A 19,752-nucleotide genomic window follows, 5' to 3' on the forward strand; every position below is an offset into this window, starting at 1 on the left:
TACTAGTGCCCTCCTTGAATTGCATTTTCCTCCTGCCTGCCTGCCTGTGTGCCAGTCCCAACTAGACAAGTAGTGCCACCAATCATATTTATTGTAACAGGATTGGAATTTTTGTTAATCATAACTGTTTTGACTGTGATTCTTCAGTCTCCTAGTGCCATTGAATTGCAGTTTCCTTTCTCCCAGCGTGTGTGCCAGACAGGCCTATTTGCCAACTAGTGCCAAACAATCATATTTGTTGTCACAGTACTTGTAATATTTAAAAAAATTAACAATTTGTGATTTTTAAAACATCTGTCTTTTTTGTTGTTGTCAGTCTCACAGCGTATACTGTGCCCACTTTCACAGTGCCACCACTCAATTGGTGTAATAGTATTGTTAGTGTCCATTTTAAAAAAAATGACAGGCAGAGGCAGGCCACCATGCAGGTTCCGTGGTCATGGTCATGGTGCTGTGATTCCTTTAGACCCTACAAATATGCACATTGTTCAGACACCGGGTGCCAGGGGGGACAAGAAAACTTCTGAGGAGGACCTAGTTGAATGGCTAACACAGGACACCCAATCTTCTTCAGCTTCCGCTGCTAGTCCTCCTAACCTTGATGCACCATCTAAGTCCAGCTGTGCTTTGGGCAGGTCTCAAGTGACCAGTGCCACTCCCCCGCCTGTCGCCACCACCAACACTAGCACCACAGACACTTCACTTGATCTGTCGCAGGAGTTATTGACACATCATTTGGAAGAAATGAGTGATGCGCAACCATCATTGACAGAGGATGTAGATAATAGTGATCAGTCTCAGTCAGGCAGCATTACCGACATGGAGGTACGGTGTGATGATGATGATGATGTTGTACCCGCTGCTGCTTCCTGTCTTGATGTTTCAGATACAAGTGAAGCGGTTGATGATGATGTGTCGGTGGATGTCACATGGGTGCCTGCTAGAAGAAAAGAAGAAGAGGGGGAAAGTTCAGATGGGGAGACAGAAAGGAGGAGGAGGAGACGATTTGGAAGCATGGGGAGGTCGTCTCAAGGAGCTAGTGGCACAGTCAGACAGCATGCATCGTCACCAGGGGTTAGCCAGAGCACCACCAGAATGCCATCATATCAGAGCTCAGCAGTGTGGCATTTTTTTTGTGTGTCTGCCTCTGACAACAGCGATGCCATTTGCAACCTCTGCCAAAAGAAACTGAGTCGTGGGAAGTCCAACAGCCACCTAGGTACAACTGCTTTGCGAAGGCACATGGTCTCCCATCACAAAGGACGATGGGAAGAACACATGAGTAAAAGCAGCACACAAAGTGAAAGCCGCCCTCCTCCTCCTGCTCCAGCATCTTCAGCCATGTCAACCAGTGCTGTCCTCCTTGCCCCCTCTCAACCATCCTCCACTCAGTCTCTCTTACGTAGCAGTTTCTGGTCATCTGCCCACAGTCAGGTGTCTGTCAAGGACATGTTTGAGCATAAGAAGCAAATTTCTCAAAGTTACCCCCTTGCCCGGCGTCTGACAGCTGGCTTGTCTGAACTCTTAGCCCGCCAGCTTTTACCATACAAGCTGGTGGAGTCTGATGCTTTCAAAAAAATTGTATCTATTGGGACAACGCAGTGGAAGGTACCTGGCAGAAATTTCTTTTCACAAAAGGCAATCCCAAACCTGTACGCTGTTGTGAGAAAGGAAGTTATGGCATGTCTGGCACACAGCGTTGGGGCAAGGGTCCATATGACCATGGATAGCTGGTCTGCAAAGCATGGTCAGGGCAGGTATATCACCTACACTGCGCATTGGGTAAACCTGCTGACTTCTGACAAGCATGGAATGTGTGGCTCTTTAGAAGAGTTGGTGACACCACCATGACTTGCAGGAAGGCCTGCTGCTACCTCCTATACTCCTCCTACTCCATCCTCTTCCATAACCCCTTCCTCGGCTGAGTCCTCTTCAACTTCTGCGTCTTGCTCCACATCTATGGCACCCCCCCCAGCTCCCCAGGTACTATGCTACATCCCGGGTACGGCAGTGTCACGCCGTCTTGCGGTTGACTTGCCTGAAAGCGGAGAGTCACACCGCACCAGCACTCCTGACCACCCTGAACGCACAGGTGGCTGACTCTGCACCAACTGGAGATTGGCAAGGTTGTTTCTGACAATGGAAGTAATTTGGTGGCGGCATTGAAATTGGGCAAGTTGACACATGTGCCGTGCATGGCACATGTGTGTAATCTAATTGTACAACGATTTGTCCATAAGTACCCAGGCTTAAAGTACATCCTGAAGCAGGCCAGGAAGGTGTGTGGCCATTTCAGGCGTTCCTACACGGCCATGGCGCACTTGTTTGATATCCAGCATCGAAACAACCTGCCAGTGAGGCACTTGATTTGCGACAGCCCGACATGGTGGAATTCAACACTCCTAATGTTTGACCGCCTGCTCCAACAAGAAAAAGCTGTTAATGAGTATTTGTATGACCGGGGTGCTAGGCCAGCCTCTGAGGAGCTGGGGATATTTTTTCCAAATTACTGGATGCTCATGCGCAATGCCTGTAGGCTCATGTGTCCTTTTGAGGAGGTGACAAACTTTGTCAGTCGCACCGAAGGCACCATCAGTGACATCATACCATTTGTTTTCTTCCTGGAGCGTGCCCTGCAAAGAGTGCTGGATCAGGCAGTAGATGAGCGTGAAGAGGAAGCGGGAGAGTTGTGGTGTCCATCACCCCGACAAACAGCCGAATCAGCATCGCTTGCTGGACCTGCGGCAACGCAGGAAGAGGATTGTGAGGAAGAGGAGTCAGAGGAGGAATGTGGCTTTGAGGAGGAGGAAGACCGAGCACAACAGTCATCCCAGGGTTCTTGTTGTTGTCACCTCTCTGGTACCCGTGGTGTTGTACGTGGCTGGGGGGAAGAAGATACCATCAGTGAGATCAGTGAGGAGGAGGAACGGGACATGATTAGCTCGGTATCCAACCTTGTTCAAATGGGTTCTTTCATGCTGTCGTGCCTGTTGAGGGACCCTCGTATAAAAAAGCTGAAGGAGAACGACCTGTACTGGGTGTCCAAATCCTCGACCCCCGGTATAAGCATAAAGTGACTGAAATGTTACCAAATTCCCGCAAGTCGGAAAGGATGGAGCATTTTCATAATAAATTAAAAACTATGCTTTACACAGCGTATAAGGGTGATGTCAAAGCACCACAGGAATGTAACAGGGGAAGAGATTAAATTAATCCTCCTCCTCCCACGACCACGGCGGCAAGGACCGGACGCTTTCCTGACATCTTGTTGATGGAGGCCATGCATACCTTTTTAACTCCCATGCACCATCAGAGCCTTTCGGCATCCAGCCTTAGAGAAAGACTCAACCGACAGGTAGCAGACTACCTAGCTTTAACTGCGGATCTCGACACTCTCAGGAGCGATGGACCCCTTGACTACTGGGTGTGCAGGCTGGACTTGTGGCCTGATCTATCCCAATTTGCAATGGAACTTCTGGCCTGCCCCGCTTCAAGTGTCCTGTCCGAAAGGACTTTCAGTGCAGCAGGAGGTTTTGTCACTGAGAAGAAAAGTTTCCTAGGTCAAAAAAGCCTTGACTATCTCACTTTTATAAAAATGAATGAGTGTTGGATCCCGAAGGGCGATACATTTGAATAAAAAAGGCCTGATGATGAGATGAGCTGGCTTGGGCTACAACTGGTACACAGGCTGGCCTTTTTTTTTGTTATAAAGCCGGAGGACTTGCTTGACTTATCCGCCAACAACTAGTGTTCAAGCCACAAGCTTTTAGGGCACTTTATAAATGTTTTACAAACATCAATTTTTCTGGCCGCTGCTACAGCAGTTGCTACAACAATACCCAATTTTTTCAGTCATTTGTACATTCCTAATTTTTCTGGCCTCTGCTGCAGCTCTGTGGGTACAAAACTCAAATAAAAAATATAAGGCACATAACACTAGTGATTAAACTGTTACGAATTGTACAACTTAGCAAACCACTCATATCTAGTGGACCATTAAATTGAATGCAAAATGCCACAAATTTGAAGGAGGAGGACCGACCAAGCATCTTTATCCATCTCTTGGTTGCTCTAAATATCCATCTATGCCATACCTGTACTCTATTGTGCAAAAGGGTGGCATATGTGGTGTTTCATGCTGTTGTGCCTGTTGCGGGTCATGGCCCATGGTATAAAAAGGCTGAAGAAGAACGACCTGTAATGGGTGCCCCATCAAATTTTTAGAAAAATGTTCCTGGTTCCTCTCAATTATCTCTGGGTTTCTAAAATGGATACCATACCTGTACTCGCTTGTGCAAAAGGATGGCATATGTGGTGGTGTTTCCTGCAGTTGTTTCTGTTGAGGGTTCTGGACCCTCTTATAAAAAAGCTGAAGGAGAACGACCTGGAATGGGAGTCCAAGCATGGTTTTTGGGGCTATTTCACTTTTCCAAACAATTATCTGTGGGTTTCTAAAATCAATGCCGTACCAGTACTCTATTGTTCAAAAGGATGCCATATTTTCTTTTTCCTGCTGGTATTTTGTTTGAGGGTCCTGGACCCTCTTATAAAAAGGCCTAAGGAGAAAGAGGTGTACTGGGTGTCCACTCAATTTTTTTTTCTATTTCACATTTGACCAAAATTATCTCTGGGTTTGAAAAATCAATGCTGTACCTGTACTCTATTGTTCAAAAGGATGCCATACGTCTTCTTTCCTGCTGGTGTTTTTTTTGAGGGTCCTGTACCCTCTTATAAAAAGGCCGAAGGAGAAAGAAGTGTATTGGGTGTCCATCAAATCATTTGTTTGATTTGAATTCCAGGTTGCAACAAATTATCTCCGGGTTTCTAAAATCAATGCCTTTCCTGTAATCTAATTTTCAAAAGGATGCCATATGTCCTCTTTCCTGCTGCTGGTTTTGTTGAGGGTCCTGGAGCCTCTGCTAAAAAAAGGCCTAAGGATAAATAAGTGTACTGGGTGTGTAATCAATGTTTTTTTCGATTTCACGGTTGCAACAAATTATCCCCAGGTTTCTAAAATCAATGCCATTCCTGTAATCTATTATTCAAAAGGATGACATATGTCCTCTTTCATGCTGTTGTTTCAGTTGAGGCTCCGGGACCCTCTTATTAAAAAGGCCTGAGGATAAATAAGTGTACTGGGTGTCTATTCAATGTTTTTTTCTATTTCCCGGGTCATATAAATGATCTCTGGGATTCTAAAATCAATGCCATTCCTGTAATCTATTATTCAAAAGGATGACATATGTCCTCTTTCATGCTGTTGTTTCGGTTGAGGCTCTGAGACCCTCTTATTAAAAAGGCCTGAGGATAAATAAGTGTACTGGGTGTCTAATCAATGTTTTTTTCTATTTCCAGGTTGAAACTAATGATCTCTGGGTTTCTAAAATCAATGCCTTTCTGTAATCTATTATTCAAAAGCATGACATATGTCCTCTTTCATGCTGTTGTTTCAGTTGAGGCTCCGGGACCCTCTTATTAAAAAGGCCTGAGGATAAATAAGTGTACTGGGTGTCTAATCAATGTTTTTTTCTATTTCCCGGGTCATATAAATGATCTCTGGGATTCTAAAATCAATGCCTTTCCTGTAATCTATTATTCAAAAGGATGACATATGTCCTCTTTCATGCTGTTGTTTTGATTGAGGCTCCGGGACCCTCTTATTAAAAAGGCCTAAGAATAAATAAGTGTACTGGGTGTCTAATCAATGTTTTTTTCTATTTCCCAGGTCATATAAATGATCTCTGGGATTCTAAAATCAATGCCTTTCCTGTAATCTATTATTCAAAAGGATGACATATGTCCTCTTTCATGCTGCTGTTTCAGTTGAGGCTCCGGGACCCTCTTATTAAAAAGGCCTGAGGATAAATAAGTGTACTGGGTGTCTAATCAATGTTTTATTCTATTTCCCGGGTCATATAAATGATCTCTGGGATTCTAAAATCAATGCTTTTCCTGTAATCTATTATTCAAGAGGATGACATATGTCCTCTTTCATGCTGTTCTTTCGGTTGAGGCTCCGGGACCCTCTTATTAAAAAGGCCTAAGAATAAATAAGTGTACTGGGTGTCTAATCAATGTTTTTTTCTATTTCCCGGGTCATATAAATGATCTCTGGGATTCTAAAATCAATGCCTTTCCTGTAATATATTATTCAAAAGCATGACATATGTCCTCTTTTATGCTGTTGTTTTGGTTGAGGCTCCGGGACCCTCTTATTAAAAAGGCCTGAGGATAAATAAGTGTACTGGGTGTCTAATCAATGTTTTTTTCTATTTCCCGGTTGAAACTAATGATCTCTGGGTTTCTAAAATCAATGCCTTTCCTGTAATCTATTATTCAAAAGGATGACATATGTCCTCTTTCATGCTGTTGTTTCGGTTGAGGCTCCGGGACCCTCTTATTAAAAAGGCCTGAGGATAAATAAGTGTACTGGGTGTCTAATCAATGTTTTTTTCTATTTCCCGGGTCAAATAAATGATCTCTGGGATTCTAAAATCAATGCCTTTCCTGTAATCTATTATTCAAAACGATGACATATGTCCTCTTTCATGCTGTTGTTTCGGTTGAGGCTCCGGGACCCTCTTATTAAAAAGGCCTAAGAATAAATAAGTGTACTGGGTGTCTAATCAATGTTTTTTTCTATTTCCCGGGTCATATAAATGATCTCTGGGATTCTAAAATCAATGCCTTTCCTGTAATCTATTATTCAAAAGGATGACATATGTCCTCTTTCATGCTGTTGTTTCGGTTGAGGCTTCGGGACCCTCTTATTAAAAAGGCCTGAGGATAAATAAGTGTACTGGGTGTCTAATCAATGTTTTTTTCTATTTCCCGGTTGCAACTAATGATCTCTGGGATTCTAAAATCAATGCCTTTCCTGTAATCTATTATTCAAAAGGATGACATATGTCCTGTGTCATAATGTTTTTTCTGTTGAGGCTCCGGGAGCCTCTTATAAAATGGCCTAAGGATAAAGAAGTGTACTGGGTGTCCAATCAATGTTTTTTTCTATTTCCTGGGTCATATAAATGATCTCTAGCATTCTAAAATCAATGCCTTAACTTTAATCAATTGTTCACAAGGATGCCATATGTCCTCTTTTATGCTATTGTTTCACTTGAGGCTCCGGGAGCCTCTTATAAAAAGGCCTAAGGATAAAGAAGTGTGCTGGGTGTCCAATCAATGTTTTTTTTTTATTTCACAGTTGCAAAAAAATTATCTATGGCTTTGTAAAATCTATGCCTTACCTGTCATCTATTGTTCAAAAGGATGCCATATGTCCTCTTTCCTGCTGTTGTTTTTTTTGGGGGTCCGGAACACTATTCTAAAAAGGCCGAAGGAGAACGACCTGTACTGTACTTGGTGTCCAATCATGTTTTTGTTTTCAATTTCACGGTTCATAATAAATATCGCCGTGTTACTAAAATCAATGCCATACCTGTACTCTGTTGTTCAAAAGGATGGCATATGTGGTGTTTCATTCTGTTGTGGTTGTTGAGGGTCGTGGCTGTGGGAAAGCGTATAAAACCGCTGAAGGAGAACAACCTGTACAGCCTTGCTCCTCTTTTTAGGCAGGCCAGCACTTTGCATACATGCCCACAGACTCTGTAATGCATGCCTCTTTTAGGGAGAGGTGCAGCCATAATGCAGGGTCAGAACCTCTGCCTGCAACTGTTATACTCGATTTTGCGAAAGGAAGTAAGCTTACCATGGTTCCCTGCACGTATTGTTGTTATATTTTGGTGAGGGTAATCATGATGGCCATGTAGACCACCACCACCACTGACAGTCCTGGAAGTAACAGGGATGAGATGAAAGAGCTAAGAATAGTAGAACTTGAAACAATAGAGTTAGCCATGGGTGTTAGTGCAAGACCGCTTGGCTTTTTTTTGGTTTTGGGTGCGGCTATTCATGCAGGCCATATAGAGCTGCCACCATTCGGTGTTGTATCAGGTATTAAACTAATAAGAACAGTACTACCAAAATACAGCAAATGAAGGGCCTTATGAAGACTGAGCCAAGGTTGGATTGTAGTATTTGGTTAGGCTAATCATGATGGCCATGTAGACCACCACCGAGAGTCCTGGAAGTAACAGGGATGATGAGATGAAAGTGCTAAGAATAGTACTAGTTGAAACAACAGAGTTAGCCATGGGTGTTAATCCAAGACCGCTTGGATTTATTTTTGTATTGGGTGCGGCTAATCATGCAGGCCATATAGAGCTGCCACCATTCTGTGTTGTATCAGCTATAAAAATAATAAGAACTGTAATACAGCCAATGAAGGGCCTATGAAGACTGAGCCAAGGTTGGATTGTAGTATTTTGTTCGGCTAATCATGATGGCCATGTAGACCACCCGTAACAGGGATGAAAGTGCTAAGAATAGTACTAATTGAAACAACCGAGTTAGCCATGGGTGTTAGTCTAAGACCACTCGGTTTTTTGGGGGGTTTGGGTGCAGCTAATCATGAAGGCCAGATAGACTTGCCACCATTTGGTGTTGTAACAGGTATTAAACTGCAAAGAACAGTACTACTTAACACAACCTACTTACCATGGGTCCCAGAGCATATGTTTGGTTATTATATTTTGTAAGGGTAATCATGCAGGCCATATAGACCTCCACCGATAGGGTGAGTATGAGTAACAGCTATTAAAATGCGAAGGACATTACTAATTAACACAACATAGTTACCATGGGTCGCAGACCAAGAGCAGATGTCTTATTATTATATTTTGTATGGGTAATCATCCAGGCCATATAGACCTCACCAAATAGGGGGAGTTACAGAGATTAAAGTGCTAAGAATGGTAGTACTTAAAACACAACCTAGTTAAAATGGGTACCAGACCGCATGTCTTATTATTATATTTTTTCAGGGTAATCAGGCAGGCCATATAGAACACCCCCGATAGGGGGGGGGGGTGAACAGGGATTAAAGTGCTAAGAAAAGTACTAATTAACACAAGCTAGTTATCATGGGTCCAACACCTTGTGTCTTGATGTTATACTTTGTCAGGGTAATAATGCAGGCCATATAGACCTCCCTTGATAGGGGGAGTAACAGGGATTACAGTTATAAGAATAGTACTACTTAAACACAACCTAATTACCATGGGTCCAAGACCAGTTGTTTTATTATTATACTTTGTCAGGCTAATCACGCAGGCCATATAGAGCTCCAACAAAAGGGGGGTAAGAGGGATTCAAGTGATAAGAAAAGTTTTACTTACAACAACACAATTACCATGGGTCCCAGACCACGTGTCTTGTTGTTATACTTTTTCAGGGTAATCATAATCACCATATAGACATCCACCAATAGGGGGAGTTACAGGGCTGAAAGTGCGAAGAACAGTACTACTTAACACAACGTAGTTGGGTCCAAGAACGCATGTTTAATTATTAGACTTTATTAGTGTAATTATATATCTTACAAATCTATCTATTTCTCTTCTATCGATTCTATCTAACTATCAATCTATGTATATCTATCTATCTATCCTATCTATCAATCTATCTTCATCACTATTAGTGTTTACAAACCGTCACACACTTGGGAGATAAATATAAGTTATAAGGGATAAACAGTCAGACCGTATACATGTCATTGCTCATACTTATTATAAGGGTTAAACAGTCCGACAGCATGAGCGTGTCACAGCTAACACTAAACCCAATTACATAGCACATAAAAAGAAAAATCAGTAAACCATAGTGCAAAAATACTAGTAAATTAACCCCTCATGCTATATATCTCCTAGTTCACAAACTACCGCACATTGAGAATACTATTAGTTGTTGCTTAAAACACATCATATCATAGCTACTGATGTGCCTTCCCTATTGTCTATGTCAGACTGCAGAAGCTCACTGGTACATTTTTGGGGAAAATATCTATACTAAAAATACTATATAACAAGGCATCCTTACTTCTATCATAACTAGATGAATACAAATCGACAGACTACTATTTAAACACAGCTATGACAGCATATTGGTATACAGATCTATGCATCACAAAAAACATTGTAGATCTAAATATGTGTTCAGTCCTTTGGGTACTAGGGTCTCTAAATTATAGATCCATTTTGACTCTCGTTGTAACAGGCTCTTTGCTCTGTTACCTACCCTGTCCAACAGAGGGACATGATCAATGATCATGTATCTCAAGTCAGAGACAGAATGTTTAGCTGATAAGAAGTGTTTAGCCACAGGTTGGTTAGCCATACCTGAGTCAATGGCATTTCTTATAGCACATCTATGATTTGCCATTCTTTTTCTCAGGTCGTCATTTGTCTTACCGACACATTACCTTCAACAGCTACAATGTAGCAAATACACATCAAATTTTGTTGTGCATGTTACCCTGTATTTTATCTTAAATTTCTTTTTTTTCAAAGAGTGAACAAAAATTTGTCTTGTGACAAACCATTGCAGGTGGTGCATCCACTGCATCTATGACAGCCCAATTTAGGACTGCCCACCCACGTTGTAGGTGTATAGCTGGGCTTAAAGTCTGGCCTCATCAAAAGGTCTCTTAGAGAGGTGCCACTATTGTATCCAATCCGGGGCTGCACATAACCCCAAAGAGGTAAAGAGTTGTCACTGGTGACAATGTCCCAATTATTCTTCAAGATACGTGGCAGTGCCCATTTGTCAGGTGTAAATTTTGTAACAATTGTTAACCTCTTCTCCTCCTGTGATGGTGTCTGTTTCTTTGTCAGTGCATAATTTTGCATCAGTCACTGTAGTTCCTTACTGATATCCATCAAGCATGCCTCATAGTATCCTCTTTTCTTTAATGTATCTTGCATAAGCAATAGTTGTTCATTTCTCTTCTCAGGTGTAGAGTTATTCCTAATCACCCTGGTTAACTGAAACTTTGTGGTAGTGCATTCTTTAGTGATGGTGGGTGACAGCTATGTGCCCTGAGGACTGAGTTTTTATCAGTTTCTTTTTCAAACAGCGTTGTTGAGATCTTACCTCCATCTTTATAAATTATGAGGTCAAGGAAATCAATCGACTTGACACAACAGTTTATTTTAAACTTCAGGTTAGTTCTCTGTTCGTTTAGGTTTATAAACCATTCATCAAGTTCTTGTTAGGTACCTGCCCAGATAATGAGCAAATCATCAATATAGCATTTAAATAACTTGATACAGGTGTTCTTAAATATTGCAGACTCAAATTGCTCAAATTCAGCCATGTAAATGTTGGCATAAGATGGAGCCACTTTGGACCCCATCGCTGTTCCAGATGTATGTAAATAGTATTTATGCTCAAATTTGAAATAATTCTGTGTTAGGCAGTATTCCAGAAGTTGTAGAAGCACATCCATGGGTGGTCTCACATACAGATATCGATTAAGATGGTTGCATACTGCTCTCAATCCCTCATCATGCGATATTACCGTATAGAGACTGGTGATATCGACAGAGAAGTATGTCACTTGGTGAGGGGTATTTTAAGAGGGTTAGTTACACATTTGTGGTTGTCTTTATGTACTAAGTCTGAGGAAGGGGGACCACCCTGAAACGTCACTTCAAATAAATATATGTTTTAGAGACCAGAGAGTGCTTGTAGGGGGTGCCTGAGGCGATCTGGTTGTAGACACCTAATTAGAATTGATAAATATAAATCTAAATTTATAGGTTGGTCAAGTTATAGGTCCAGTGTTAATAAGTGACTTAAGTGTATTAACAAATGTATATATAATAATTCATAATAAATACATGAAAATAAAAAAAATTGATAAAAAATATTTGATAAAAAATATATTTATATTAATAAAAAGAACAAAAATGAAAATTAGCGAAACACTCAGATGTGATGTGCAGTATTAATTTGTGTTTGTGAAACCTCAAAAAATTCCTCCTTATACTAATGAAATTGGACAAAGCAAACCAAAAAAAAGGGGAAAAAAGGAAGTAAAAAAGACAATCACTAAAAATGTCTAAAATTGAAAACTTAAAAGTGTTGACTAATTCTATGTCTGTCTAGGAGGTAGGAACTTCTATGAACCAGTTACCCAATCTGATCCGAAAACAGGCTAAAAATATATACTGGCCAATTTGTCCAAATACGATGAAAGAATCTGCGATGCAAATAAGAGTCCTTAGCGATGCAGATTATAATACAATATTATTTAATATAACTAATACATTCAATATAATAAATTATAGTTAATTATAGTTATGGCAAAAAACAATTATAAATAATGACACAGGCGTCAATCGCTAAAAAGTCCTTAATAATAATTAATAACAAACTACTCAATTAGATCTATATACCATTCAATATAACACTAATACAAAGCATAAATTAGCACTTGATAATATCTCTATTATATCAGTTCCTGACCAAAACAACAGTCTAATATGACACTGACACTTTTAAACCAGACAACAAATGTAGGAATAGTTCTGATTCTGTCGCCAAAATGAGTTCAATTTAAGGACGATAGTTTGTTACCAATGGGAAAAATGACAGTTTTGTAGCAAGTCTCAATAATATAAGCGTGGCCATTGTTAGGCAATTGTATTCACTTCACCTTATAGTGTATCCTTGGACATTATGTGCTGATTTTTTGTCCTCTCTTGCTGTGGCGTCCTTAGCCATTACTTTGTTTCCAAGCTGGATTTTTGATCACATGGGTGCCAGTGACCAATCGGTAATAACCAAATGTTCGTAGGTGCGCGCACTTTTTGAATTAGAAACTCTGACAGTTTGTTTTATCGTTCCTATCGTTCATACACCAAAGTTCCTCCGTATATGTTATATATTACGGCAGGTGTTATGGTTATAACTGTCCAGGGAGCTGATTCAAACTTTCTCTGAATAGAGTAATATTCTTTTGAGTAGAACTATAGGGTAGTATCCATGCGTATCGGCTCTTGCAAGCCTTTATCAAGATATCCCATAGTTCTTTGGGTGCTCTTATATACCATGTCCGTTTAACTCTTTCCATTCTGGTTTAATCTGTGTCTTTTCAATTGGCTCATAATAAACATATTTTATTTGACTGTTTTAAGTTATTTATAGTGCTTATTTTGAGAACAGGATTTTTTTTTTATATTAAAACATCTATATATAGATTATCTTGTTTCCCATTTCGTTATATTTGCCGGCGGAATCATTCATATTGTTAAAAATCACCTAAATAACTAATGTATAACAAATATTTACATCATAAATGTATGGAAAATAAAAACAAAATATTTTTCCAATACTACACATCTTTAAGAATTCAATAAAGATATTTGTAGAATGTATTGGCCGTTAATTACACAAATTTCAGTCTGAACTAAAAAAAAATAAAAAAAAAAATTGGGCTGGCTAATTACAGGTTATAATAAACATTTTATGTAAAATATAATATGATCAGTGTTATGTATAATTGATCAATGGAGATGTGAAGTGCAAAAAAGATATCTAATAGATATCCAATTAATCATGCATTGACTAAGTTTGTATATACCTTATTGAGATATAATCAAGAACTATAATAGGTATGTTTTCCAAAGTGTATACCTTTTATATATATTTGATTATCTTTCAAAGAAAGGATGGGGGGAGTATAATTCAGACTATCTATCTGAAGAATCCATTTGCTTGTTCGGTTAGTAGCATCCGCCTACTGGTGTGACACAGATTGTGGACTTACTCATTTTTGTATTTATTATGCATTGTTTTTAAATATGCCACAAGCACCTACAATGCAAAAAGAGGATACAATAAGGGATAATGATGTCTAAGGGGCTAATATGTTCCAATTAAGTGAGGATGATGCCTCCAGAATAAGATTCAACTCTGTGGTGATTAAGAAAAAAAGAGAACAACCGGCTTTTGTGTTGTTACATTTATTAAAATTGAAAAAGAGGATTGTGGATTTCAAGCTACTTGTTGGGTACCTGTCAGAGTACCACCATAAAAGATTTATACCAAGAGGTTTCTGGATTCAAAATATTCCAACCATTGGAAAAAATAACATCACATTCTGCAATAAATGGTGTGGAATATTAAATACATGTTCCCTGGATATTATGCTCTTGGTGATTGAAGAAACAACTTCCATATTGAAACAAAGTGAGATTGAGATTGCACAGTTTGAGGATGCACACCGCACCATGCTGCAAACCAATCAGGATGATTACTGGCTAATAAAATTGAAAAACCAGGTAGATGAATATGAAAAGGAACTCATTACCTTTAAAGAAAGCAAGTGGGATGTTGTGATCTCAGATTACCATGAGAAAATGATCTATAAGTAGTGATGTCGGGAATTGTTTGCCAGAGAACAGTTCCCAGTGATCTTAGCTTGTTCGTGTTCGCCGCAGTGGGCGAACATATGCAATGTTCGATCCGCCCCCTATTCGTCATCATTGAGGAAACTTTGATCCTGTATCTCACAGTCTACAGACACATTTGAGCCAATTAGCAGCAGACACTCCCTCAAAGACCCTCCCAGCTCCTTGGCAGCAGCCATTTTAGATTCATTACGATCCTGCATTCTTAGTGAGAGGAGGTTTAGTGCTGCTGCTGCTGATATTATAGGGAAATAGATAGCTAGGCTAGTGTATTTAGTGCCCACTACAGTCCTGAAGGACTCATCTAATCTCTGCTGTAAGGACAGCACCCCAAAAAGCCCTTTTTAGGGCTAGAACTTCAGCCCCAAAAGCCCTTTTTAGGGCTAGAACTTCAGTCGTTTTTATTTTTTTTATTTTTTTTTTATTTATTTGCATTTGCCTGCCTGTCAGCCTGTGTGTGAGGCTCACATCATATACTGTGATTAGTGCCACCACTGATATCTGCTTAACATTAGTGTAATTTTTTTAAAAAAAAACTTTTACATAATTTTGCTAGTGTTATCTAATTTCATTTTCTATCAGGCCTGTGTGTCAGGCCCACATCATATACTGTGATTAATTCTTCTGTGCAAACACTGATATCTGGTTAACATTAGTGTAAATTTAAAAAAAAAAAAAAAACTTTTACATCATTTTGCTAGTGTAATCTAATTTCATTTTCCATCAGGCCTGTGTGTCAGGCCCACATCATATACTGTGATTAATAGCTCTGTTTTCCACCACTTATATCTGGTGTAACATTAGTGTAATTTTTTTTTAAATAAAACTTCTACATCAGTCTTCTAGTGTTATTTAATTTTAGTTGCCAGGCCATCCTGCCACTAGTGCCAGCCTGTGTGTCAGGCTGCCAGCATATACTGTGCCTACTTCCATCCTCAGTGCCACCACTCCTATCTGGTGTAACATTAGTTTAAATTTAAAAAAAAAAAAATAACTTTTACATCAGTCTTCTAGTGTTATTTAATTTTAGTTGCCAGGCCAGCCTGCCACTAGTTCCAGACTGTGTGTCAGGCTGCCAGCATATACTGTGCCTACTTCCATCCTGAGTGCCACCACTCCTATCTGTTGTAACATTAGTGTAACTTTTTTAAAAAAAAAACTTTTACATCAGTCTGCTAGTGTTATTTAATTGCAGTTGCCTGTCTGCCAGTGTGTGTGCCAGGCCCACTTTCCAACTAGTGCCACTAATCATATTTGTTATAACAGTAGTGTAAATATTTAAAATAAAAACTTTTTTGACTGTGAATCATCAGTCTGCTAGTGCAATTGAATTGCAGCTGCCTGACAGCGTGTGTGCCAGGCCCACTTGCCAACTAGTGCAACAAATCATATTTGTTATAACAGTATTGTAAATATTTTAAAAAAAACTTTTTTGACTGTGAAACATCAGTCTGCTAGTGTAATCTAATTGAAGTTGCCTGCCTGCCAGCATGTGTGCCAGGCCCACTTGCCAACTAGTGCCACCAATCATATTTGTTATAACAGTAGTGTAAATATTTTAAAAAAAAACTTTTTTGACCTGATAGGGGGAGTAACAGGTATTAAAGTGCTAAGAATAGTACTACTTAACACAACCTAGTTACCATGGGCCCCAGACCGCATGTTTTATTATTATACTTTGTCAGGGTAATTATATATCTATCAAATCTATCTATTTATCTTCTATCGATTCTATCTAACTATCAATCTATGTATATCTATCTATCAAATCTATCTATCTCGTGGCAGGACTGATTTTAGACAGCCACTTGTGTTTAGGCCAAATTTGAAGTAGGAGGACAGACCAATCATCTTCTTCCATCTCCCTGTTCCAAAAATGCAGGCCATATAGTCCTCCCCCGATAGGGGGAGTAACAGGTAGTAAACTGCTAAGAATAGTACTACTTAACACACCACGGGTCCCAGACTGCATGTCTTATTGTTATACTCTGTCAGGGAATTTATATATCTATCAAATCTATCTATTTATCTATCGAATCTATCTAACTATCAATCGTATCTATCAAATATATATTGCATCTATTGATCTATGTAATTCGTATCTATCAAATGTATATTGCATCTTTTGATCTATGTAATTCGTATCTATCAAATGTATATTGCATCTATTGATCTATGTAATTCGTATCTATCAAATGTATATTGCATCTATTGATCTATGTAATCTATGTATCTATCTATCAAATCTATCTATCTCGTGTTTGTGCAAATGTACTGTTTGCGGTTGTTTGCGATGCGTTACACAGGGAGTTTGGTCTGTCACTGTGAAGCGGGCATAACCCTTACACTACCTGATCGATACAACATCATACCTGATGTTTTAAAGCACGTTATTCAAAAAAGAATTAGGAATGTTAGGTGATTAAGGCCCTTTATGGGTTAAAACCAGACTCTGCATCAACTATGTAATTTTCTGCGGGAGTTTTGCCATGGATCCCCCTCCGGCATGCCACAGTCCAGGTGTTAGTCCCCTTGAAACAACTTTCCATCACTATTGTGGCCAGAAAGAGTCCTTGTGGGTTTTAAAGGTTGCCTGCCTATTGAAGTCAATGGCGATTCGCCGGTTTGCAAACAGTAGCGGAAGTTCGAGTCTGCCGTTTGCGAACCGAAATTTTAAGGTTCGCGACATCACTATCTATAAGTGGACACTTGATCCTGAAGATAGAAAGGCCATAAGACCACAGAGACAGCGTGTATTCCAATAAAGGGCTTCAAATACAGTTGATAGCTCTGACAACAGTTCAGAAAGTGAGCAACAGTCAAGAACAGAAGGACCCCTATGATCCAGGAACAGGGCATGACCATGAGGTCAAAAAACGATGGAGGAAACATACCCGCCAGGGGGGAGAGATCGTAGGAGGCCACCACAACCGTGGAGGAGATGCTACTAACTAAGGATAACATTGTAAAAATTGTAAAAGGAGGAGAGAAAGTTACTAAATAAAAGGTTTCCTGGCAACATTTATAGTTATTTCATCATGGTATTAACCAATAAACCATTGGGTGATATTAATCTCCCATCCTTTCCTCTGTTAAAAGGTACTGTTTGCCCTTTTAATTCTGAGATGCCAGATATAAATTATAAATTATATATGGACTTCACACATAACTAAAAGTATGTTAGAATAGATCCAGCTTAATATCTAAAACATAATTTTGAACATTTTAAAACACATATCTATAGTCTTGTAATATGTTAACTAGTAAAAATTGTCTTGTGACAACCTGTCCTGGGTATCTATGCACCTATGTATGACAATATTACAATTAATCATTCTTACTTCCATAAAATGTTCAATTAAATATGTAGCATATAGTATGCATATGCTGAATGATATCAAGTGTAAATTTTGACACAGATACACATTCATTTGAGAGTTTAAATATTAGTTCATAAGAAACGTATCTATATATATATATATATATATATATATATATATATATATATATATATATATATTATGGCTTAATTCCTATCTGTGAATCATTAGCGTGAATGATTCATGTTTCACATCCATGAGTATAAATTCTCAGACTAGCCTTGATAATAGGATATATCTTTATTTGTATTTTCAATCTCTTTAGTTATAGCAATTCAATATATATCAATTTTGTGTATGATATCTGACACGATGACACAGACAAGGTATCCAATACACACTGATATTGCTCTCCCTTCTCTCCCCTTTACCCTCATTTTATAATGACACACGACAGTCAAAATGTTATGTCTGAGATAATATATGTCTGTTAAAAATACGTTATGAACATGCTATTAATATGATCATTGTATGCTGCATATACCTAACGAATAAGACCTAGCATAATAACGATATTATGACATGCCCCCTCCCCTTTCTCTCCTGTCAGGGCAAGTGTCCTTCTGTCATGTTTTTATCGTATTAATAATCAGATAAACTGCATTTACATATGTTTTGCTGTCTCTTTAAAATCTCCTATCAACCACCCTATAAAAGTCAGTAGCAAGCACTCATTCGTTGCTTGGTATTGTGTCACCAGTCCTAAGCTCCTCCTAAAAGTTGCAATCCTTCAAGCAACATTTCGTCTCACCGCATATGCTGCGAAGCTCGCTGTGTCAGCCTGCACTCTTCTAAGGAACAACTGCTGTATTAGGAAATCGCGCCTCTGTGACGTCACACACCAACAGAACCCGGCCGCCTCACAGCTGATCACTGTCCGCTCCACTCTGTGTTACCTCCGTAGAGGATTTCCATAACGGATACTTGGCTCAGGTACCTTTTCCACCTTAACTGTTCCGTAACTCCTACCTTAGCTAGAATGTAATAGCATATCATTTTTCTTTTACATTAGTTACTTCATGCTCTGTGTTAACACAGTAACTCTGGAATCTTGCTCAGCCAGTTGTTCTGCTGCATTCCTCACCCCTATCCGTGCTGCGGCAGCAATAGTACAAACTAGAGCACTGATTCTTATTACTAACTGCTATGTGTGCATGTTGGGCATTTACTATTCACTGTGATGTGATCTAATGCAAACCCCCACTAAACACTCTGCCACATATTAACCATTTTCTTGCTATCAGTAGCTGAGGTCCAAAACAAACACTATTTCCCTTACAGGCCCTGCCTGAACCGTCACACCTTCTTTTCTCTGGTTGGTTATTCTGGGAATAGGAATGTATCAACCAGACAATCTGATTGGTGCCAACACCCCATCATTGTGACACATTATCTTCTGTAATCCATTTGAAGAGCGTCCTCCCGATAGTGATGCTCAGCGCTCCTCAATTATTATTGGCTGTCGACTGTTTAAAGGAGTTGAACCAGAAAACTATCAGTGCCTTTGATAAAGCAGTTGCGAAATGCGCATCAGGCGTTCGCACTACTCCCTGCCTTGTGTTCTAAAATAGTTTAATTGTCCCCTAACCATTGTAATTTGTACCCGGTTATGATACCTTATATACCTAATCTTGATAACTTAGTCTTTTACTGAAGCAGAAATTAGATCACTCTGCCTGCTATTGCTATATGCATTAGGTAGCTATTAAATATGGGATTAATAGGTAAACTAACTCAGCCTTAGTGGCTGAGACACTAATAGACTTCTTATTCTGGCTATCCTTATACTAACTAATCATTACATAGCTTCTAGTGTATGAATATAATTATGATATAGCAGCATTTTGCTGTGATCAGTGAATAGCTCATTTTCGTAGTGGGTTACAGGATCCGGCAAAGCTAGCTGGGGAACTGTTAATAACTTGGTAACTATTATTGTTGCCACTAAAGAGCTATAATATTAACATATGAATCATGTTTAATAATCTTCAGTACTTATAGCTACATAAAGGTTATACCTTAGACAATAGGTCTCAGCTACTGAGACTTACGGATATATA

General features: G+C 39.3%; 1 long non-coding RNA gene across 1 annotated transcript in view; it reads right to left on the reverse strand.

Moving 5' to 3' along the window:
* Window positions 1–18,660, reverse strand: part of LOC128645887 (uncharacterized) — a 41,003-nt gene extending 22,343 nt beyond the window's left edge. The window contains exon 1 of the long non-coding RNA XR_008400151.1: window positions 18,444–18,660. This is a non-coding gene — a long non-coding RNA (uncharacterized LOC128645887). The remainder of the gene's footprint in view (window positions 1–18,443) is intronic.
* Window positions 18,661–19,752: the final 1,092 nt, after the last annotated feature.

This window comes from Bombina bombina, chromosome 1, assembly GCF_027579735.1.
Source record: "Bombina bombina isolate aBomBom1 chromosome 1, aBomBom1.pri, whole genome shotgun sequence".
In the NCBI taxonomy this organism is placed as follows: domain Eukaryota; kingdom Metazoa; phylum Chordata; class Amphibia; order Anura; family Bombinatoridae; genus Bombina; species Bombina bombina.